This window comes from Scyliorhinus torazame, chromosome 1, assembly GCF_047496885.1.
Source record: "Scyliorhinus torazame isolate Kashiwa2021f chromosome 1, sScyTor2.1, whole genome shotgun sequence".
Taxonomy (NCBI): domain Eukaryota; kingdom Metazoa; phylum Chordata; class Chondrichthyes; order Carcharhiniformes; family Scyliorhinidae; genus Scyliorhinus; species Scyliorhinus torazame.
In genome coordinates this window covers 99228233-99242568 of record NC_092707.1, presented here as the reverse complement: position 1 = coordinate 99242568, position 14336 = coordinate 99228233, and the positions used below count along the sequence as shown (strand labels likewise).

The 14336-nt window shown below is 45.9% G+C and overlaps 13 non-coding genes across 13 annotated transcripts; all 13 read left to right on the top strand.

Annotated features, from left to right (window-relative positions):
* The first annotated feature begins 481 nt into the window (after positions 1–481).
* On the top strand, positions 482–600 carry trnal-caa (transfer RNA leucine (anticodon CAA)). The gene is made up of 2 exons: positions 482–519; positions 555–600. It is a non-coding gene; the product is annotated as a tRNA-Leu (tRNA).
* Positions 601–1409: 809 nt separating this feature from the next.
* Positions 1410–1515, top strand: trnal-uaa (transfer RNA leucine (anticodon UAA)). The gene is made up of 2 exons: positions 1410–1447; positions 1470–1515. It is a non-coding gene; the product is annotated as a tRNA-Leu (tRNA).
* An 882-nt stretch (positions 1516–2397) lies between these two features.
* trnal-caa (transfer RNA leucine (anticodon CAA)) lies at positions 2398–2516 on the top strand. Its single transcript has 2 exons — positions 2398–2435; positions 2471–2516. It is a non-coding gene; the product is annotated as a tRNA-Leu (tRNA).
* Positions 2517–3325: 809 nt separating this feature from the next.
* On the top strand, positions 3326–3431 carry trnal-uaa (transfer RNA leucine (anticodon UAA)). The gene is made up of 2 exons: positions 3326–3363; positions 3386–3431. It is a non-coding gene; the product is annotated as a tRNA-Leu (tRNA).
* An 882-nt stretch (positions 3432–4313) lies between these two features.
* On the top strand, positions 4314–4432 carry trnal-caa (transfer RNA leucine (anticodon CAA)). The gene is made up of 2 exons: positions 4314–4351; positions 4387–4432. It is a non-coding gene; the product is annotated as a tRNA-Leu (tRNA).
* A 1797-nt stretch (positions 4433–6229) lies between these two features.
* Positions 6230–6348, top strand: trnal-caa (transfer RNA leucine (anticodon CAA)). Its single transcript has 2 exons — positions 6230–6267; positions 6303–6348. It is a non-coding gene; the product is annotated as a tRNA-Leu (tRNA).
* An 809-nt stretch (positions 6349–7157) lies between these two features.
* trnal-uaa (transfer RNA leucine (anticodon UAA)) lies at positions 7158–7263 on the top strand. The gene is made up of 2 exons: positions 7158–7195; positions 7218–7263. It is a non-coding gene; the product is annotated as a tRNA-Leu (tRNA).
* An 882-nt stretch (positions 7264–8145) lies between these two features.
* Positions 8146–8264, top strand: trnal-caa (transfer RNA leucine (anticodon CAA)). Its single transcript has 2 exons — positions 8146–8183; positions 8219–8264. It is a non-coding gene; the product is annotated as a tRNA-Leu (tRNA).
* A 1797-nt stretch (positions 8265–10061) lies between these two features.
* Positions 10062–10180, top strand: trnal-caa (transfer RNA leucine (anticodon CAA)). Its single transcript has 2 exons — positions 10062–10099; positions 10135–10180. It is a non-coding gene; the product is annotated as a tRNA-Leu (tRNA).
* Positions 10181–10989: 809 nt separating this feature from the next.
* Positions 10990–11095, top strand: trnal-uaa (transfer RNA leucine (anticodon UAA)). Its single transcript has 2 exons — positions 10990–11027; positions 11050–11095. It is a non-coding gene; the product is annotated as a tRNA-Leu (tRNA).
* An 882-nt stretch (positions 11096–11977) lies between these two features.
* On the top strand, positions 11978–12096 carry trnal-caa (transfer RNA leucine (anticodon CAA)). The gene is made up of 2 exons: positions 11978–12015; positions 12051–12096. It is a non-coding gene; the product is annotated as a tRNA-Leu (tRNA).
* Positions 12097–12905: 809 nt separating this feature from the next.
* Positions 12906–13011, top strand: trnal-uaa (transfer RNA leucine (anticodon UAA)). The gene is made up of 2 exons: positions 12906–12943; positions 12966–13011. It is a non-coding gene; the product is annotated as a tRNA-Leu (tRNA).
* Positions 13012–13893: 882 nt separating this feature from the next.
* trnal-caa (transfer RNA leucine (anticodon CAA)) lies at positions 13894–14012 on the top strand. The gene is made up of 2 exons: positions 13894–13931; positions 13967–14012. It is a non-coding gene; the product is annotated as a tRNA-Leu (tRNA).
* Positions 14013–14336: the final 324 nt, after the last annotated feature.

Sequence of the window (14336 nt, the reverse complement as noted above, 5' to 3'; positions counted from 1 at the left end):
TTGGGACTTTCAAGGCAAAATATTCAGACGAATGCCACTAGCCACAGTTTACACCCGGCAAGATGAGGACATGCTGTTCATTGTGTGGGGAGCAGGCTTCACAGATGTCTCGCGTGAATGTGTTGAGAATGAAAGAAAGGTCTGGGAATGAGAGTGTAAAATGTGAATTGGGAAAGATGTTTGGATTGTGGTGTGTTTTGGATGGTAGCTGCGTTGCTTGGGTTTGTTGAAGCTGTCGATGGAAAAGTGAGTGAGATGTTTTTGAAAATGATGTAAAATGTTCTTGGCGTACAGATGCAGCGTGCCTGAAAATTGTTTATGGTGCGGGAAGGGTGAATGTTTGCCACTGCCTGTTGAAACAGGTGTGATGTATTGATGGTTGTGGCCTGATTGTGCACAAATGAAATGGGTGTGCTCCAGGCCAGTTCGAGTACAGAATAAGCAGCACACAGTGCAAAAGCTGCGGACACAGCAGCAACTTGTCAGGATGGCCGAGTGGTCTAAGGCGCCAGACTCAAGGAGTGTGTTTCCTTGCCTCGTTTAAGCCTGGTGATTTCTGGTCCCTTTCTAGGGGCGTGGGTTCAAATCCCACTCCTGACATTGTCCTTTTCAGCACCAATATGCCACCGCCAGCCTCACAATCTCCGCAACACCCTGCTGTCATTGATATTTGCCACCTTTTACCACTTCATTTATTTACAAATAAAAACAACACAACTTGAAACCTAACATGCCTCTCTCAAATATCATGCACACAATCGCATGCTCCAATCCAACATGCAGATTACATTTCACAGGCAGCGCATTTAGCAAAGCATTGTTCCCACCTCGCTGCAGCATTCCACATTGCTTTCAACCACTCCACCTTTCTATCCCATGGCGCACCATGCTGCAATGGACCAACAGATGCAATGGATCAACAATGTCCAAGAATGTGACATCTTGTGAACAATGACAACTAAATTCATGCCTAACTTGGCAATTCTTTGCAAGGACACCAGAGATGCACTCTGGAGATTTCAAGAGATTCACTTATCACAGGCACAGATTATCCAGAATTGATGCCTTTGAAGGTTGGGAATATCAGGTGGAAATGGTTCGATCAATGCCACCGGCCACGGGTGCATGTTCACCTCTTTCAATGTCCAGGATGAAGAAATGCTGTTCATTGTGTGACGAGCGGGCTTTGCAGATATAACACGTTAATGTCTTGGGAATCAAAGAAAGGTGTGTGGCTGAAGATTGTTTGCGGTGCAGCAAAGGAGAATGATCGACACCGCCACTTCAATCCGTTGCGCTGAATTAATGGTTGTGGTTGTTTGTGCAAAAATGGATTGGGTGTGCTCCAGGCCAGCTAGAATGCAGAATACGTAGCACACAGTGGAAAACAGCAGCTGCACAAATAAGTTGTCAGGATGGCCGAGTGGTCTAAGGCGCCAGACTTAAGCAGCCGTTGAGGACTTGATGATTTCTGGTCCCTTTCAAGGGTCGTGGGTTCAAATCCCACTCCTGACATTCACCTTTTCCGACTGCAACGTCATTTGCAAATCAACAATGCAAACCGTATCATTCACATACAAAGATTGAAAACTAACATGCCTCTCTCAAACATTCTGCACCCAATCACACTGCTGCGCTCAAACATGCAGATTACATTACACAGGCAGCAAAGAACATTGTTCCCACCTTGCATTCCTTATTGCTTTCCACCAATCTACCTTTCAATCCCATTGCGCACACTGCTGCTTCTCAGCAACGGGCCAACAGTGTCCAAGAATGCGACATCTTGTGAACAAACACAACTGAATTCAACTGCCTTACTTTGGCGATTCCTTGCAAGGTAGCCAGAGATGCTGACATTTCAAGTCACTCCCATATCAGAGGCACAGATTAGCCAGAATTGTGGCCCATGAATGTTGGGACTTTCAAGGCAAAATATTCAGACGAATGCCACTAGCCACAGTTTACACCCGGCAAGATGAGGACATGCTGTTCATTGTGTGGGGAGCAGGCTTCACAGATGTCTCGCGTGAATGTGTTGAGAATGAAAGAAAGGTCTGGGAATGAGAGTGTAAAATGTGAATTGGGAAAGATGTTTGGATTGTGGTGTGTTTTGGATGGCAGCTGCGTTGCTTGGGTTTGTTGAAACTGTCGATGGAAAAGTGAGTGAGATGTTTTTGAAAATGATGTAAAATGTTCTTGGCGTACAGATGCAGCGTGCCTGAAAATTGTTTATGGTGCGGGAAGGGTGAATGTTTGCCACTGCCTGTTGAAACAGGTGTGATGTATTGATGGTTGTGGCCTGATTGTGCACAAATGAAATGGGTGTGCTCCAGGCCAGTTCGAGTACAGAATAAGCAGCACACAGTGCAAAAGCTGTGGACATAGTAGCAACTTGTCAGGATGGCCGAGTGGTCTAAGGCGCCAGACTCAAAGAGTGTGTTTCCTTGCCTCGTTTAAGCCTGGTGATTTCTGGTCCCTTTCTAGGGGCGTGGGTTCAAATCCCACTCCTGACATTGTCCTTTTCAGCACCAATATGCCACCGCCAGCCTCACAATCTCCGCAACACCCTGCTGTCATTGATGTTTGCCACCTTTTACCACTTCATTTATTTACAAATAAAAACAACACAACTTGAAACCTAACATGCCTCTCTCAAATATCATGCACACAATCGCATGCTCCAATCCAACATGCAGATTACATTTCACAGGCAGCGCATTTAGCAAAGCATTGTTCCCACCTCGCTGCAGCATTCCACATTGCTTTCAACCACTCCACCTTTCTATCCCATGGCGCACCATGCTGCAATGGACCAACAGATGCAATGGATCAACAATGTCCAAGAATGTGACATCTTGTGAACAATGACAACTAAATTCATGCCTAACTTGGCAATTCTTTGCAAGGACACCAGAGATGCACTCTGGAGATTTCAAGAGATTCACTTATCACAGGCACAGATTATCCAGAATTGATGCCTTTGAAGGTTGGGAATATCAGGTGGAAATGGTTCGATCAATGCCACCGGCCACGGGTGCATGTTCACCTCTTTCAATGTCCAGGATGAAGAAATGCTGTTCATTGTGTGACGAGCGGGCTTTGCAGATATAACACGTTAATGTCTTGGGAATCAAAGAAAGGTGTGTGGCTGAAGATTGTTTGCGGTGCAGCAAAGGAGAATGATCGACACCGCCACTTCAATCCGTTGCGCTGAATTAATGGTTGTGGTTGTTTGTGCAAAAATGGATTGGGTGTGCTCCAGGCCAGCTAGAATGCAGAATACGTAGCACACAGTGGAAAACAGCAGCTGAGCAAATAAGTTGTCAGGATGGCCGAGTGGTCTAAGGCGCCAGACTTAAGCAGCCGTTGAGGACTTGATGATTTCTGGTCCCTTTCAAGGGTCGTGGGTTCAAATCCCACTCCTGACATTCACCTTTTCCGACTTCAACGTCATTTGCAAATCAACAATGCAAACCGTATCATTCACATACAAAGATTGAAAACTAACATGCCTCTCTCAAACATTCTGCACCCAATCACACTGCTGCGCTCAAACATGCAGATTACATTACACAGGCAGCAAAGAACATTGTTCCCACCTTGCATTCCTTATTGCTTTCCACCAATCTACCTTTCAATCCCATTGCGCACACTGCTGCTTCTCAGCAACGGGCCAACAGTGTCCAAGAATGCGACATCTTGTGAACAAACACAACTGAATTCAACTGCCTTACTTTGGCGATTCCTTGCAAGGTAGCCAGAGATGCTGACATTTCAAGTCACTCCCATATCAGAGGCACAGATTAGCCAGAATTGTGGCCCATGAATGTTGGGACTTTCAAGGCAAAATATTCAGACGAATGCCACTAGCCACAGTTTACACCCGGCAAGATGAGGACATGCTGTTCATTGTGTGGGGAGCAGGCTTGACAGATGTCTCGCGTGAATGTGTTGAGAATGAAAGAAAGGTCTGGGAATGAGAGTGTAAAATGTGAATTGGGAAAGATGTTTGGATTGTGGTGTGTTTTGGATGGCAGCTGCGTTGCTTGGGTTTGTTGAAGCTGTCGATGGAAAAGTGAGTGAGATGTTTTTGAAAATGATGTAAAATGTTCTTGGCGTACAGATGCAGCGTGCCTGAAAATTGTTTATGGTGCGGGAAGGGTGAATGTTTGCCACTGCCTGTTGAAACAGGTGTGATGTATTGATGGTTGTGGCCTGATTGTGCACAAATGAAATGGGTGTGCTCCAGGCCAGTTCGAGTACAGAATAAGCAGCACACAGTGCAAAAGCTGCGGACACAGCAGCACCTTGTCAGGATGGCCGAGTGGTCTAAGGCGCCAGACTCAAGGAGTGTGTTTCCTTGCCTCGTTTAAGCCTGGTGATTTCTGGTCCCTTTCTAGGGGCGTGGGTTCAAATCCCACTCCTGACATTGTCCTTTTCAGCACCAATATGCCACCGCCAGCCTCACAATCTCCGCAACACCCTGCTGTCATTGATATTTGCCACCTTTTACCACTTCATTTATTTACAAATAAAAACAACACAACTTGAAACCTAACATGCCTCTCTCAAATATCATGCACACAATCGCATGCTCCAATCCAACATGCAGATTACATTTCACAGGCAGCGCATTTAGCAAAGCATTGTTCCCACCTCGCTGCAGCATTCCACATTGCTTTCAACCACTCCACCTTTCTATCCCATGGCGCACCATGCTGCAATGGACCAACAGATGCAATGGATCAACAATGTCCAAGAATGTGACATCTTGTGAACAATGACAACTAAATTCATGCCTAACTTGGCAATTCTTTGCAAGGACACCAGAGATGCACTCTGGAGATTTCAAGAGATTCACTTATCACAGGCACAGATTATCCAGAATTGATGCCTTTGAAGGTTGGGAATATCAGGTGGAAATGGTTCGATCAATGCCACCGGCCACGGGTGCATGTTCACCTCTTTCAATGTCCAGGATGAAGAAATGCTGTTCATTGTGTGACGAGCGGGCTTTGCAGATATAACACGTTAATGTCTTGGGAATCAAAGAAAGGTGTGTGGCTGAAGATTGTTTGCGGTGCAGCAAAGGAGAATGATCGACACCGCCACTTCAATCCGTTGCGCTGAATTAATGGTTGTGGTTGTTTGTGCAAAAATGGATTGGGTGTGCTCCAGGCCAGCTAGAATGCAGAATACGTAGCACACAGTGGAAAACAGCAGCTGCACAAATAAGTTGTCAGGATGGCCGAGTGGTCTAAGGCGCCAGACTTAAGCAGCCGTTGAGGACTTGATGATTTCTGGTCCCTTTCAAGTGTCGTGGGTTGAAATCCCACTCCTGACATCCACCTTTTCCGACTTCAACGTCATTTGCAAATCAACAATGCAAACCGTATCATTCACATACAAAGATTGAAAACTAACATGCCTCTCTCAAACATTCTGCACCCAATCACACTGCTGCGCTCAAACATGCAGATTACATTACACAGGCAGCAAAGAACATTGTTCCCACCTTGCATTCCTTATTGCTTTCCACCAATTTACCTTTCAATCCCATTGTGCACACTGCTGCTTCTCAGCAACGGGCCAACAGTGTCCAAGAATGCGACATCTTGTGAACAAACACAACTGAATTCAACTGCCTTACTTTGGCGATTCCTTGCAAGGTAGCCAGAGATGCTGACATTTCAAGTCACTCCCATATCAGAGGCACAGATTAGCCAGAATTGTGGCCCATGAATGTTGGGACTTTCAAGGCAAAATATTCAGACGAATGCCACTAGCCACAGTTTACACCCGGCAAGATGAGGACATGCTGTTCATTGTGTGGGGAGCAGGCTTCACAGATGTCTCGCCTGAATGTGTTGAGAATGAAAGAAAGGTCTGGGAATGAGAGTGTAAAATGTAAATTGGGAAAGATGTTTGGATTGTGGTGTGTTTTGGATGGTAGCTGCGTTGCTTGGGTTTGTTGAAGCTGTCGATGGAAAAGTGAGTGAGATGTTTTTGAAAATGATGTAAAATGTTCTTGGCGTACAGATGCAGCGTGCCTGAAAATTGTTTATGGTGCGGGAAGGGTGAATGTTTGCCACTGCCTGTTGAAACAGGTGTGATGTATTGATGGTTGTGGCCTGATTGTGCACAAATGAAATGGGTGTGCTCCAGGCCAGTTCGAGTACAGAATAAGCAGCACACAGTGCAAAAGCTGTGGACACAGCAGCAACTTGTCAGGATGGCCGAGTGGTCTAAGGCGCCAGACTCAAGGAGTGTGTTTCCTTGCCTCATTTAAGCCTGGTGATTTCTGGTCCCTTTCTAGGGGCGTGGGTTCAAATCCCACTCCTGACATTGTCCTTTTCAGCACCAATATGCCACCGCCAGCCTCACAATCTCCGTAACACCCTGCTGTCATTGATATTTGCCACCTTTTACCACTTCATTTATTTACAAATAAAAACAACACAACTTGAAACCTAACATGCCTCTCTCAAATATCATGCACACAATCGCATGCTCCAATCCAACATGCAGATTACATTTCACAGGCAGCGCACTTAGCAAAGCATTGTTCCCACCTCGCTGCAGCATTCCACATTGCTTTCAACCACTCCACCTTTCTATCCCATGGCGCACCATGCTGCAATGGACCAACAGATGCAATGGATCAACAATGTCCAAGAATGTGACATCTTGTGAACAATGACAACTAAATTCATGCCTAACTTGGCAATTCTTTGCAAGGACACCAGAGATGCACTCTGGAGATTTCAAGAGATTCACTTATCACAGGCACAGATTATCCAGAATTGATGCCTTTGAAGGTTGGGAATATCAGGTGGAAATGGTTCGATCAATGCCACCGGCCACGGGTGCATGTTCACCTCTTTCAATGTCCAGGATGAAGAAATGCTGTTCATTGTGTGACGAGCGGGCTTTGCAGATATAACACGTTAATGTCTTGGGAATCAAAGAAAGGTGTGTGGCTGAAGATTGTTTGCGGTGCAGCAAAGGAGAATGATCGACACCGCCACTTCAATCCGTTGCGCTGAATTAATGGTTGTGGTTGTTTGTGCAAAAATGGATTGGGTTAGCTCCAGGCCAGCTAGAATGCAGAATACGTAGCACACAGTGGAAAACAGCAGCTGAGCAAATAAGTTGTCAGGATGGCCGAGTGGTCTAAGGCGCCAGACTTAAGCAGCCGTTGAGGACTTGATGATTTCTGGTCCCTTTCAAGGGTCGTGGGTTCAAATCCCACTCCTGACATTCACCTTTTCCGACTTCAACGTCATTTGCAAATCAACAATGCAAACCGTATCATTCACATACAAAGATTGAAAACTAACATGCCTCTCTCAAACATTCTGCACCCAATCACACTGCTGCGCTCAAACATGCAGATTACATTACACAGGCAGCAAAGAACATTGTTCCCACCTTGCATTCCTTATTGCTTTCCACCAATCTACCTTTCAATCCCATTGCGCACACTGCTGCTTCTCAGCAACGGGCCAACAGTGTCCAAGAATGCGACATCTTGTGAACAAACACAACTGAATTCAACTGCCTTACTTTGGCGATTCCTTGCAAGGTAGCCAGAGATGCTGACATTTCAAGTCACTCCCATATCAGAGGCACAGATTAGCCAGAATTGTGGCCCATGAATGTTGGGACTTTCAAGGCAAAATATTCAGACGAATGCCACTAGCCACAGTTTACACCCGGCAAGATGAGGACATGCTGTTCATTGTGTGGGGAGCAGGCTTCACAGATGTCTCGCGTGAATGTGTTGAGAATGAAAGAAAGGTCTGGGAATGAGAGTGTAAAATGTGAATTGGGAAAGATGTTTGGATTGTGGTGTGTTTTGGATGGCAGCTGCGTTGCTTGGGTTTGTTGAAACTGTCGATGGAAAAGTGAGTGAGATGTTTTTGAAAATGATGTAAAATGTTCTTGGCGTACAGATGCAGCGTGCCTGAAAATTGTTTATGGTGCGGGAAGGGTGAATGTTTGCCACTGCCTGTTGAAACAGGTGTGATGTATTGATGGTTGTGGCCTGATTGTGCACAAATGAAATGGGTGTGCTCCAGGCCAGTTCGAGTACAGAATAAGCAGCACACAGTGCAAAAGCTGTGGACACAGCAGCAACTTGTCAGGATGGCCGAGTGGTCTACGGCGCCAGACTCAAGGAGTGTGTTTCCTTGCCTCGTTTAAGCCTGGTGATTTCTGGTCCCTTTCTAGGGGCGTGGGTTCAAATCCCACTCCTGACATTGTCCTTTTCAGCACCAATATGCCACCGCCAGCCTCACAATCTCCGCAACACCCTGCTGTCATTGATATTTGCCACCTTTTACCACTTCATTTATTTACAAATAAAAACAACACAACTTGAAACCTAACATGCCTCTCTCAAATATCATGCACACAATCGCATGCTCCAATCCAACATGCAGATTACATTTCACAGGCAGCGCATTTAGCAAAGCATTGTTCCCACCTCGCTGCAGCATTCCACATTGCTTTCAACCACTCCACCTTTCTATCCCATGGCGCACCATGCTGCAATGGACCAACAGATGCAATGGATCAACAATGTCCAAGAATGTGACATCTTGTGAACAATGACAACTAAATTCATGCCTAACTTGGCAATTCTTTGCAAGGACACCAGAGATGCACTCTGGAGATTTCAAGAGATTCACTTATCACAGGCACAGATTATCCAGAATTGATGCCTTTGAAGGTTGGGAATATCAGGTGGAAATGGTTCGATCAATGCCACCGGCCACGGGTGCATGTTCACCTCTTTCAATGTCCAGGATGAAGAAATGCTGTTCATTGTGTGACGAGCGGGCTTTGCAGATATAACACGTTAATGTCTTGGGAATCAAAGAAAGGTGTGTGGCTGAAGATTGTTTGCGGTGCAGCAAAGGAGAATGATCGACACCGCCACTTCAATCCGTTGCGCTGAATTAATGGTTGTGGTTGTTTGTGCAAAAATGGATTGGGTGTGCTCCAGGCCAGCTAGAATGCAGAATACGTAGCACACAGTGGAAAACAGCAGCTGCACAAATAAGTTGTCAGGATGGCCGAGTGGTCTAAGGCGCCAGACTTAAGCAGCCGTTGAGGACTTGATGATTTCTGGTCCCTTTCAAGTGTCGTGGGTTGAAATCCCACTCCTGACATCCACCTTTTCCGACTTCAACGTCATTTGCAAATCAACAATGCAAACCGTATCATTCACATACAAAGATTGAAAACTAACATGCCTCTCTCAAACATTCTGCACCCAATCACACTGCTGCGCTCAAACATGCAGATTACATTACACAGGCAGCAAAGAACATTGTTCCCACCTTGCATTCCTTATTGCTTTCCACCAATTTACCTTTCAATCCCATTGTGCACACTGCTGCTTCTCAGCAACGGGCCAACAGTGTCCAAGAATGCGACATCTTGTGAACAAACACAACTGAATTCAACTGCCTTACTTTGGCGATTCCTTGCAAGGTAGCCAGAGATGCTGACATTTCAAGTCACTCCCATATCAGAGGCACAGATTAGCCAGAATTGTGGCCCATGAATGTTGGGACTTTCAAGGCAAAATATTCAGACGAATGCCACTAGCCACAGTTTACACCCGGCAAGATGAGGACATGCTGTTCATTGTGTGGGGAGCAGGCTTCACAGATGTCTCGCCTGAATGTGTTGAGAATGAAAGAAAGGTCTGGGAATGAGAGTGTAAAATGTAAATTGGGAAAGATGTTTGGATTGTGGTGTGTTTTGGATGGCAGCTGCGTTGCTTGGGTTTGTTGAAGCTGTCGATGGAAAAGTGAGTGAGATGTTTTTGAAAATGATGTAAAATGTTCTTGGCGTACAGATGCAGCGTGCCTGAAAATTGTTTATGGTGCGGGAAGGGTGAATGTTTGCCACTGCCTGTTGAAACAGGTGTGATGTATTGATGGTTGTGGCCTGATTGTGCACAAATGAAATGGGTGTGCTCCAGGCCAGTTCGAGTACAGAATAAGCAGCACACAGTGCAAAAGCTGTGGACACAGCAGCAACTTGTCAGGATGGCCGAGTGGTCTAAGGCGCCAGACTCAAGGAGTGTGTTTCCTTGCCTCATTTAAGCCTGGTGATTTCTGGTCCCTTTCTAGGGGCGTGGGTTCAAATCCCACTCCTGACATTGTCCTTTTCAGCACCAATATGCCACCGCCAGCCTCACAATCTCCGCAGCACCCTGCTGTCATTGATATTTGCCACCTTTTACCACTTCATTTATTTACAAATAAAAACAACACAACTTGAAACCTAACATGCCTCTCTCAAATATCATGCACACAATCGCATGCTCCAATCCAACATGCAGATTACATTTCACAGGCAGCGCACTTAGCAAAGCATTGTTCCCACCTCGCTGCAGCATTCCACATTGCTTTCAACCACTCCACCTTTCTATCCCATGGCGCACCATGCTGCAATGGACCAACAGATGCAATGGATCAACAATGTCCAAGAATGTGACATCTTGTGAACAATGACAACTAAATTCATGCCTAACTTGGCAATTCTTTGCAAGGACACCAGAGATGCACTCTGGAGATTTCAAGAGATTCACTTATCACAGGCACAGATTATCCAGAATTGATGCCTTTGAAGGTTGGGAATATCAGGTGGAAATGGTTCGATCAATGCCACCGGCCACGGGTGCATGTTCACCTCTTTCAATGTCCAGGATGAAGAAATGCTGTTCATTGTGTGACGAGCGGGCTTTGCAGATATAACACGTTAATGTCTTGGGAATCAAAGAAAGGTGTGTGGCTGAAGATTGTTTGCGGTGCAGCAAAGGAGAATGATCGACACCGCCACTTCAATCCGTTGCGCTGAATTAATGGTTGTGGTTGTTTGTGCAAAAATGGATTGGGTGTGCTCCAGGCCAGCTAGAATGCAGAATACGTAGCACACAGTGGAAAACAGCAGCTGCACAAATAAGTTGTCAGGATGGCCGAGTGGTCTAAGGCGCCAGACTTAAGCAGCCGTTGAGGACTTGATGATTTCTGGTCCCTTTCAAGGGTCGTGGGTTCAAATCCCACTCCTGACATTCACCTTTTCCGACTTCAACGTCATTTGCAAATCAACAATGCAAACCGTATCATTCACATACAAAGATTGAAAACTAACATGCCTCTCTCAAACATTCTGCACCCAATCACACTGCTGCGCTCAAACATGCAGATTACATTACACAGGCAGCAAAGAACATTGTTCCCACCTTGCATTCCTTATTGCTTTCCACCAATCTACCTTTCAATCCCATTGCGCACACTGCTGCTTCTCAGCAACGGGCCAACAGTGTCCAAGAATGCGACATCTTGTGAACAAACACAACTGAATTCAACTGCCTTACTTTGGCGATTCCTTGCAAGGTAGCCAGAGATGCTGACATTTCAAGTCACTCCCATATCAGAGGCACAGATTAGCCAGAATTGTGGCCCATGAATGTTGGGACTTTCAAGGCAAAATATTCAGACGAATGCCACTAGCCACAGTTTACACCCGGCAAGATGAGGACATGCTGTTCATTGTGTGGGGAGCAGGCTTCACAGATGTCTCGCGTGAATGTGTTGAGAATGAAAGAAAGGTCTGGGAATGAGAGTGTAAAATGTGAATTGGGAAAGATGTTTGGATTGTGGTGTGTTTTGGATGGCAGCTGCGTTGCTTGGGTTTGTTGAAACTGTCGATGGAAAAGTGAGTGAGATGTTTTTGAAAATGATGTAAAATGTTCTTGGCGTACAGATGCAGCGTGCCTGAAAATTGTTTATGGTGCGGGAAGGGTGAATGTTTGCCACTGCCTGTTGAAACAGGTGTGATGTATTGATGGTTGTGGCCTGATTGTGCACAAATGAAATGGGTGTGCTCCAGGCCAGTTCGAGTACCGAATAAGCAGCACACAGTGCAAAAGCTGTGGACACAGTAGCAACTTGTCAGGATGGCCGAGTGGTCTACGGCGCCAGACTCAAGGAGTGTGTTTCCTTGCCTCGTTTAAGCCTGGTGATTTCTGGTCCCTTTCTAGGGGCGTGGGTTCAAATCCCACTCCTGACATTGTCCTTTTCAGCACCAATATGCCACCGCCAGCCTCACAATCTCCGCAACACCCTGCTGTCATTGATATTTGCCACCTTTTACCACTTCATTTATTTACAAATAAAAACAACACAACTTGAAACCTAACATGCCTCTCTCAAATATCATGCACACAATCGCATGCTCCAATCCAACATGCAGATTACATTTCACAGGCAGCGCATTTAGCAAAGCATTGTTCCCACCTCGCTGCAGCATTCCACATTGCTTTCAACCACTCCACCTTTCTATCCCATGGCGCACCATGCTGCAATGGACCAACAGATGCAATGGATCAACAATGTCCAAGAATGTGACATCTTGTGAACAATGACAACTAAATTCATGCCTAACTTGGCAATTCTTTGCAAGGACACCAGAGATGCACTCTGGAGATTTCAAGAGATTCACTTATCACAGGCACAGATTATCCAGAATTGATGCCTTTGAAGGTTGGGAATATCAGGTGGAAATGGTTCGATCAATGCCACCGGCCACGGGTGCATGTTCACCTCTTTCAATGTCCAGGATGAAGAAATGCTGTTCATTGTGTGACGAGCGGGCTTTGCAGATATAACACGTTAATGTCTTGGGAATCAAAGAAAGGTGTGTGGCTGAAGATTGTTTGCGGTGCAGCAAAGGAGAATGATCGACACCGCCACTTCAATCCGTTGCGCTGAATTAATGGTTGTGGTTGTTTGTGCAAAAATGGATTGGGTTAGCTCCAGGCCAGCTAGAATGCAGAATACGTAGCACACAGTGGAAAACAGCAGCTGAGCAAATAAGTTGTCAGGATGGCCGAGTGGTCTAAGGCGCCAGACTTAAGCAGCCGTTGAGGACTTGATGATTTCTGGTCCCTTTCAAGGGTCGTGGGTTCAAATCCCACTCCTGACATTCACCTTTTCCGACTTCAACGTCATTTGCAAATCAACAATGCAAACCGTATCATTCACATACAAAGATTGAAAACTAACATGCCTCTCTCAAACATTCTGCACCCAATCACACTGCTGCGCTCAAACATGCAGATTACATTACACAGGCAGCAAAGAACATTGTTCCCACCTTGCATTCCTTATTGCTTTCCACCAATCTACCTTTCAATCCCATTGCGCACACTGCTGCTTCTCAGCAACGGGCCAACAGTGTCCAAGAATGCGACATCTTGTGAACAAACACAACTGAATTCAACTGCCTTACTTTGGCGATTCCTTGCAAGGTAGCCAGAGATGCTGACATTTCAAGTCACTCCCATATCAGAGGCACAGATTAGCCAGAATTGTGGCCCATGAATGTTGGGACTTTCAAGGCAAAATATTCAGACGAATGCCACTAGCCACGGTTTACACCCGGCAAGATGAGGACATGCTGTTCATTGTGTGGGGAGCAGGCTTGACAGATGTCTCGCGTGAATGTGTTGAGAATGAAAGAAAGGTCTGGGAATGAGAGTGTAAAATGTGAATTGGGAAAGATGTTTGGATTGTGGTGTGTTTTGGATGGCAGCTGCGTTGCTTGGGTTTGTTGAAGCTGTCGATGGAAAAGTGAGTGAGATGTTTTTGAAAATGATGTAAAATGTTCTTGGCGTACAGATGCAGCGTGCCTGAAAATTGTTTATGGTGCGGGAAGGGTGAATGTTTGCCACTGCCTGTTGAAACAGGTGTGATGTATTGATGGTTGTGGCCTGATTGTGCACAAATGAAATGGGTGTGCTCCAGGCCAGTTCGAGTACAGAATAAGCAGCACACAGTGCAAAAGCTGCGGACACAGCAGCACCTTGTCAGGATGGCCGAGTGGTCTAAGGCGCCAGACTCAAGGAGTGTGTTTCCTTGCCTCGTTTAAGCCTGGTGATTTCTGGTCCCTTTCTAGGGGCGTGGGTTCAAATCCCACTCCTGACATTGTCCTTTTCAGCACCAATATGCCACCGCCAGCCTCACAATCTCCGCAACACCCTGCTGTCATTGATATTTGCCACCTTTTACCACTTCATTTATTTACAAATAAAAACAACACAACTTGAAACCTAACATGCCTCTCTCAAATATCATGCACACAATCGCATGCTCCAATCCAACATGCAGATTACATTTCACAGGCAGCGCATTTAGCAAAGCATTGTTCCCACCTCGCTGCAGCATTCCACATTGCTTTCAACCACTCCACCTTTCTATCCCATGGCGCACCATGCTGCAATGGACCAACAGATGCAATGGATCAACAAT